General features: G+C 38.3%; 1 long non-coding RNA gene across 1 annotated transcript; it reads left to right on the forward strand.

Annotated features, from left to right (window-relative positions):
- Positions 1–6,635: 6,635 nt before the first annotated feature.
- On the forward strand, positions 6,636–7,527 carry LOC130466016 (uncharacterized). Its single transcript, XR_008926031.1, has 2 exons — positions 6,636–6,843; positions 7,306–7,527. It is a non-coding gene; the product is annotated as an uncharacterized lncRNA (long non-coding RNA).
- The last annotated feature ends 537 nt before the right edge of the window (positions 7,528–8,064 follow it).

Consider the following 8,064-nt stretch of genomic DNA (forward strand, 5'->3'; position numbering starts at 1 on the left):
AACAGGGGTTTTTTCTACTAGTGGTTACAGGAAAGTCCATGGTGTGGATTACGATGAAACCTTTTCACCAGTTGCAATGCTAAAGTCTATTCGGATAATGTTAGCGATCGCTGCATATTACGATTACGAAATATGGCAGATGGATGTCAAAACCGCTTTCTTAAACGGCATTTTAACAGAAACTGTGTTTATGACACAACCTGAGGGTTTTGAGGATCCAAAGAATGCTAAAAAGGTATGCAAGCTTAAGAAATCAATCTACGGATTAAAGCAGGCATCAAGGAGCTGGAATATACATTTTGATGAAGCAGTCAGTGACTTTGGTTTCATCAAGAACGCAGACGAATCTTGTGTATACAAGAAGGTCAGTGGGAGCAAAATTTCTTTCCTAGTATTATATGTCGACGACATATTACTTATCGGAAATTACATTCCTATGTTGAACTCTGTCAAGATTTGGCTTGGGAAATATTTTTCGATGAAGGATCTAGGAGAAGCACAGTACATACTGGGCATCAAGATTTACAGAGATAGATCTAAGAAGATGATTGGACTTAGTCAAAGCACTTATATCAATAAGGTGCTTAAAAGGTTCAAGATGGCAGACTCCAAGCGAGGCTACCTACCCATGTCTCATGGAATGACTCTAAGCAAGACTCAGTGCCCAAAAACAGTTGATGAGCGTAGACGAATGAGTGGGATTCCATATGCATCATTGATTGGTTCAATAATGTATGCTATGATATGTACACGCCTGGATGTTGCGTATGCACTCAGTGCTACGAGCAGATACTAGTCAGACCCAGGAGAGGCACATTGGACTGTTGCCAAGAACATTCTGAAGTACCTGAAAAGGCACAAAGATGATATCCTGGTCTATGGTGGAGATGATGAATTAATTGTTAAAGGCTATACGGACGCAAGTTTTCAAACCGACAAAGATGATTTCAGATCACCGTCTGGGTTTGTCTTCTGCCTCAGCGGAGGTGTAGTAAGCTGGAAAAGTGCTCAGCAAAGCACCATTGCGGATTCTACAACTGAAGCGGAGTACATTGCTGCACATAAAGAAGCAAAGGAAGCTATATGGCTAAGGAAGTTCATAGGTGAACTTGGTGTAGTTCCCTCCATTAAAGGACCAATAGCTCTGTATTGTGATAATAATGGGGCTATTGCACAGGCAAAGGAGCCTAGACACCACCAGAGAGTCAAGCATGTACTTCGTAGATTTCACCTTCTACGAGAGTTCGTTGAAAGAAAAGAAGTTGACATAAGCAAGATTGGAACTGATGACAACATCTCAGATCCATTGACTAAACCTCTACCGCAGGCAAAGCACAACTCGCACACTGCAGCTATGGGAATCAAGCATATTGGAGAATGACTTTGATGTCCTTATTTAATGTTTTAAAGTTTTAGAGTTTAATACTTTGTAAAACATTATTGGTTAATCACTCACATAAATGAATAGAATTTATTTTTCCATTTAATTTGTGGTTTATTAAATGATGAGTCCCTTCAAATTGACGATATATTCAAGATAGACTGTCAGGACCAGTCATGTGACTAAGAAATGTCTATCAAGTGAACTTGAATATCAAAAGTTGAAAAAGGTCCTTGGTTGGAGTTTTCTATAAAGATGGACGCATAGAAAACGTTAGACGCCTAGAATGCAAGATGACTAGTAGTTCTTTTTGTTGAACTATGTTGACATGGCAATGTCGTAATCATTTGCATAGATACTTACTTTGGGAAGACTAGTATCGGACAGACCTATGAAACTTTCCTGTAAGAGATGAAAATCTGTCATAAGTAAATTTCATCAAAATTATTAGACACTAATCCTCAATACCTGAGTGATTTGAGATTACTTGTTTGAGAACTTCTTACTTTGATGTTGTCAACCGTCGCACCGTAAAAGGAGGCTATAAAGGCAACGCTCAGGTAATCACCTATCAAACGAAGTCTAATCTCAAGATCGCAAGATTGGGATTGTCTTCCCATAAATCGAGATGAGATGCTAAAAGTTGTATAAGGCCACTCGGAGAGCTAGAAACTGTAAAATGCATGGCCATGCTCAGATGAATCATAGGCTATGATTATCTGTTTATTTGATCAGTTGAACTCTGAAACCGAGAAACACCTCTGGACATAATAAGGATGACAACTCTTACCTTATGTTCATGAGCAAGCATCGAGCGACAAAGGAATTAGGAAATGCACACTTGTCCCTAAGGACAAGTGGGAGACTGAAGGAAATAATGCCCTTGGTCCAAGTATGCATTTAATGTTAAGTCTAATAAATGCGGTTCAGTATTAATTAACAAGTTAATAATTCAGTGAGATCAAGTGAGCTGAATGCCTAGCTAGAGGCCGCTTCAGTTCAAGTGGAATTAATGATATTAATCCACAACTTACTCTTGACTGAACCCGTAGGGTCACACAAATAGTACGTAAACGGATCAAGTATTTAATGGCATTAAATACTCCATCTATGGATATTCGGAATCGACGGATCTTGGTTTCAGTGGGAGCTAAGATCGTCAAAGGCAAACAATGAATACTCCAGAAACGATGATATTGCCGGAAACGGAAATATGGATCGTATCGGAAATATAAATATTATCCAAGTCTTAGATGTTGCCGGAAACGGAAACATGGTACGTATCGGAAAATATTATCGGAAATGGAAATATTGCCAGAATCTGAAATATTGTCGGAAACGGAAATATTGTCGGAATCGGAAATATTATTGGAATCGGAAAATAATTCCGGAAACGGAAATATTAAATATTTGTTCGAAACGGAAATTAATTCCGGAATCGGAAATATTAAATATTGTTCGTATCGGAAATAAATTCCGGAATCGGAAAATTAATCGGAAGCGTGTCGTACGAACTAGCATCGGACGAGACTTGCTAGAGGAAGGCCCAGCACGAAGCCAGGCCCGCGTCCAGCAAGCCTGCGCGCCAACACAAGGCAGCCAAGGCCACGCCAAGCCTAGCGCAAGGCCAGGCCCAGCAGGCCAAGGCGCGCGTACAAGTTGGCTGCGAGCTGCGCTGCTCGCGTGGGCTGCGAGGCTCCCGTGGGCTCGTGTGCGTTTGTGTTCGATACAAATCCTAAATCTAATGCGATTCACTCAATGATTAATTCCTAATCCTAATAGATAGAATTAGTTAAAAAGAGTTTTAATAAAATTCTAATTAAGCTAATTAGGATCCTAATAGGATTCCAATTCCCTTTCCATACCCCTATAAATATGTGGCCTAGGTTCACAATTTAAGTACGAGTTTCAAGTATTCAGAGTGACATTTTGAGAGCAAAATTCAGTCATATTGTTGCCCATATTAGCCGAAAATTCCTAGTACCTTAAGGGCGATTCTAGTTGGTCAATCTTAAGGCGGATCCGGACGTGCTGTGGACTTTCTACGGAGGGACGACACTTGGAGTCCTAAAGACTTGTTCTTGTTCGGTTCGGGCGCAGCTAGGGAGGGCACGCTACAAAGTGTATGCATTCTAGACTAATTATTTGATTATGTGCAATTAATTTGAATCCTGGCATATAGGTTTTTCCGCATGATTTATGTTGTTCATATGTATCATAACCTAACAAGGGTAAAGTTGTCTACAAGCAAGCACAAAAGCAGAGGGTTGTTAAACTATGTTCATACGGATGTTTGGGGTCCGACTAAAGTTACTTCCAAGGGTGGTTCTAGGTACTTTGCTACATTTGTTGATGATTATTCTAGATATGCTTGGATTTATTTTCTCAAGCATAAGAATGAGGTATTCGACATTTTCAAGCGGTGGAGAGAAATGGTTGAGAACAGAACGGGTCGAAAGCTAAAAACTGTACGGTCTGATAATGGTACGGAGTACACAGAGGGAGCTTTCAAGGAGTTTTGTGGTCAAGAAGGCATTGTGAGACACTGGACAGTGAGAGAGACACCATAGCAGAATGGAGTCGCAGAAAGACTGAATCGTACACTACTTGAGAAGGATAGGTGTATGCGCTCTAATTCTGGGTTAGGCAAAGAATGGTGGGCAGAATTGGTTGCTACAGCTTGCTATATAGTGAATCGATCCCCACATTCTTATTTAGATGGTGACACCCCTTATAGGGTGTGGTCAGGGGAACATGCAGATTATAAGAAACTTAGAGTGTTTGGGTCCACAACTTATTATCATGTCAAGGATAATAAGCTTGATGAAAGAGCCAAGAAAGCAATATTCTTGGGGTATCCCAAAGGCGTTAATGGCTATCGTCTTTGGAGTGTAGAGGATTCTAAATTTGTAATTAGCAGGGATGTGACCTTTGATGAAAGTTCCATGGTAGCTTTGTTTAAAGGTATAGTGCCAAATAATGGTCATGTCGGGACTACTTCAAATACTCAAGTGGTGGAGATAGAATCTAGAGACCAACCAGATTCTAGTCATGTTCAGGTGGAGAATCCTGGTGTTAATCAAAATGATGAGGAGGATGAACATGAGGAGGTTCAGCGGGAAAATGTACATGTGTTACCACAACAGCAACAAGAATCTTTGGCAACCACTAGGCCAAAGAGAAATTATAAATCAGTTTAGAAGTTTGGGCCAGACAAACCTCTGAGGCATTACGGGCCGGTTAACTTGGTAGAATATGCACTCTCGGTGGAGGATGATGAGCCGGACACCTTCAAACAAGCTATCAAAGACAATGATAGAGAGAGTTGGTTGGTTTCTATGGAGGAAGAGATGCAATCTCTTCATAAAAACAAGACATGGGAGGTAGTCCCATTGCCCGTGGAAAAGACTGCTATTGGTTGTAAGTGGGTGTATAAAAGAAAAGAGGATCCTTCCAAGACCGATGGCATAAGATATAAGGCTAGACTAGTGGCCAAGGGATTTGCACAGAAAGAGGGTGTTGATTACAATGAGATATTTTCTCCGGTGGTAAAACACACTTCTATTCAGGTGCTATTAAGTCTTGTTGCTCATGGTGATCTTGAGCTAGAACAACTTGATGTGAAGACAACTTTCTTACACGGTGATTTGGATGAAGAAATCTATATGTATCAACCTGAGGGATACAAGGTTGAGGGTAAAGAGAGTCAGGTATGTCGTTTGAGGAAATCACTTTATGGATTGAAACAATCTCCTCGGCAGTGGTACAAGCGATTTGATTCCTTTATGTTAAAGCAAGAGTTTTCTAGAAGTAATTATGATTGTTGTGTATACATTCGTAAACTTCGTGGAGATGATATTTATCTTTTATTGTATGTTGACGACATGCTTATTGCTTCAAAAAGCAAGGTGGAGATAAATATTTTAAAAGCTCAACTTGGTGAAGAGTTTGAGACAAAAGATTTGGGCGCTGCAACGAAAATACTGGGTATGGAGATTAGAAGAGAGAGGTCAAACCGAAAATTGTTCTTGAGCCAAAAAGGTTACATTGAGCGGGTTATTGAAAGGTTTAGGATGAAAGGTGCTAAGTCAGTGGTGACTCCATTGGCTCCACATTTTAGGCTCTCTAGTAAACAATCTCCCACTACAACGGAAGATAAGGCATGCATGGATAATGTACCTTATGCTAGTGCAGTTGGCAGCTTAATGTACGCCATGATGTGTACATGTCTAGATATTTCACAAGCAGTCAATGTTGTTAGTAGGTTCATGGCGAACCCAGGTAAAGAACATTGGGAAGCAGTGAAATGGATTTTACGGTACTTAAAAGGTACCACTGACACAGGTTTATGCTTTGGTGGATATACATGTCAAATAAGTGGCTTTGTTGACTCGGATTACGCTGGAGATTTAGATAGAAGACGATCTACTACTGGTTATGTGTTTAAAATACATGGTGCTCCAGCTAATTGGCGATCAATGTTACAGGCTACAATGGCTTTATCTACGACAGAAGCCGAGTATATGGCTATGGAAGAAGGAGTTAAGGAAGCATTGTGGTTGCGGGGACTTCTAGATAATTTGGGGTTAACGCAGGACAGTGTGAATCTAAACTGTGACATCCAAAGTGCTATTCACTTGGCCAAGAACCAGGTTCATCATGCTCGTACCAAACATATAGATGTAAGGTATCATTTTGTACGGGATGTCATAGAGAAAGAAAGTATTTCTCTTGTGAAAGTGCATACAAATGAGAACCCTGCAGACATGTTAACGAAAGTTGTGTCAGGAAGCAAGTTCCGACATTGTTTGGAATTGCTAAATATTATCTCATGTTAGGTAATACATGGAGAAATAAATTGAACTACGATGGGTTTGATCCCGGTCGAGGGTACGTAGGCAATCATTGTTAAAATGGTGCAACCGGATAAGGATTACGCAATTTGTTCGTCCAAAAATTTGAATGTTTTCAAATTATGTACGAGGTGGAGAATTGTGGGAATATATGGCTAAAATTAACCATATCATATGTTTCTCTAAATTGAGAATAGATAAATAATGTGAATGGAAAAGAGGTTTTCTAGGAGAGAAAAATGATTGTGTGATGGCAAAATGCAAAATGAAAGGAGTATATTTTGCAAACAACATGTTACGTTGTTTCTTTAGTTAAATAGTTTCAGCCATTCGTTGTTTAGCATTAATTTATTATATAATGCATAGGTTGTAAGTTAATTCAATAATTCACATCATTAAAGTTTAGTTTTAAGAAAAGATTATTTTTCTTACGTAATATTTATTATTTCCTTCATAAAGGGTTGTTTGTTTATTCACAAAATATTATTTCATTGTGAGGTATCGATTTAATATTATCTAGTAAAGCCAAATTTCCGCTGCGAGCTCCAACAATTTTCGTGTATCGTATAGTATATTAACGTACACAAAGTATATTTAAGAATGATCGAGGTATGGTTTCATTATTTTTTAGCAAGTTTATTGTTTCTTAATTAATTAATTATTTGTAGGTGTAATTCTCCATATAATCTAGGTTTCTTTCCGCAAAACTTTAAATTTACTACGTGTAATCTTTTAATTTTAGAAAGCAAGAATTTGACTGATTAACAAAACCAATACTTTTGCAAAATTTAGTTTTAGGATTTTTTTCCTTTCAGAAATGAAGATGGATATACCCATTAATTAAATATCGCCCAAGTGACCCCCACTCCCCCTAACGTACGTTTACTGCCGTTTTTGTGTGTGTTTGTTTATTTGATCTTAGAGGTATGTTTTGTTTTTGGGTTTGCTTGGTTAAGTGATACGTAGTAAGTTGTATTACTCCTTTTTTCTATTTATATTTACTAATTTACGTGTGTCGTGGAGGGTAGTAATGTATTTTTATTGACCTTAACTTCTAACTTGTGAATGCAGTGCAAGGTATACCGTATACATGCATACATTTAATGTACAACTATAGAGGTGAAATGTCGAGAAGAAATGACCCATGATGGTTGTATGTAAGCTAATTTAAGATGGGAAGTTGTCCAAAGCGAAATAAAAAATGAAAAAGGAAGTTTGCGGATTGTATTTCACTATTTCTTTACCAAGTTATTTGGTGTATATCAAATGATAGTATCTTAAAATTCTCAAGAACAGTTGTCTTTGATTGTTGGGATTATTCTGTGTTAAACTTTGTTCTTCAAATGACAGTATTTGAACTTGTCTTTCTTGAATGTGATCCATTTTTAATGGCAGAGTCTTATATGAGTCATATCCTTGCTTTCGTCAAGAATTCACATATCAGAGAAACTCCAATGGTGAGCTACAAGATGTTGTGGCTAAATTTGCGACATCAAATTTCTAACTACAATTGATTAAAACTACAAATTATCACATTGGTGGGCTACAATACTTTGTAGCTCTCTATAATTTTTAAATTAAATAATTTATTTATTTGAGCTATATTTTTTTTTGAACTACGTAGCCCAAATTAGCTACAAGGTTTTAACAGCTGATTATGTCATTCACTACTACAAAAATAGCCTAAGAAACCGGGCAAAACAAGGCAAAGAAACCTCACTTTATACGGTGCCTAGGTAGTAGCCAGTAGGTCTCTTAGCATAAGAGACCGGAGTTTTGGCCTGGTTTCTTTGATATATCTAAGGAACCGATTTTGGCAGAAAACTGGTT

Source organism: Spinacia oleracea, chromosome 1 (assembly GCF_020520425.1).
Source record: "Spinacia oleracea cultivar Varoflay chromosome 1, BTI_SOV_V1, whole genome shotgun sequence".
Lineage (NCBI taxonomy): Eukaryota > Viridiplantae > Streptophyta > Magnoliopsida > Caryophyllales > Amaranthaceae > Spinacia > Spinacia oleracea.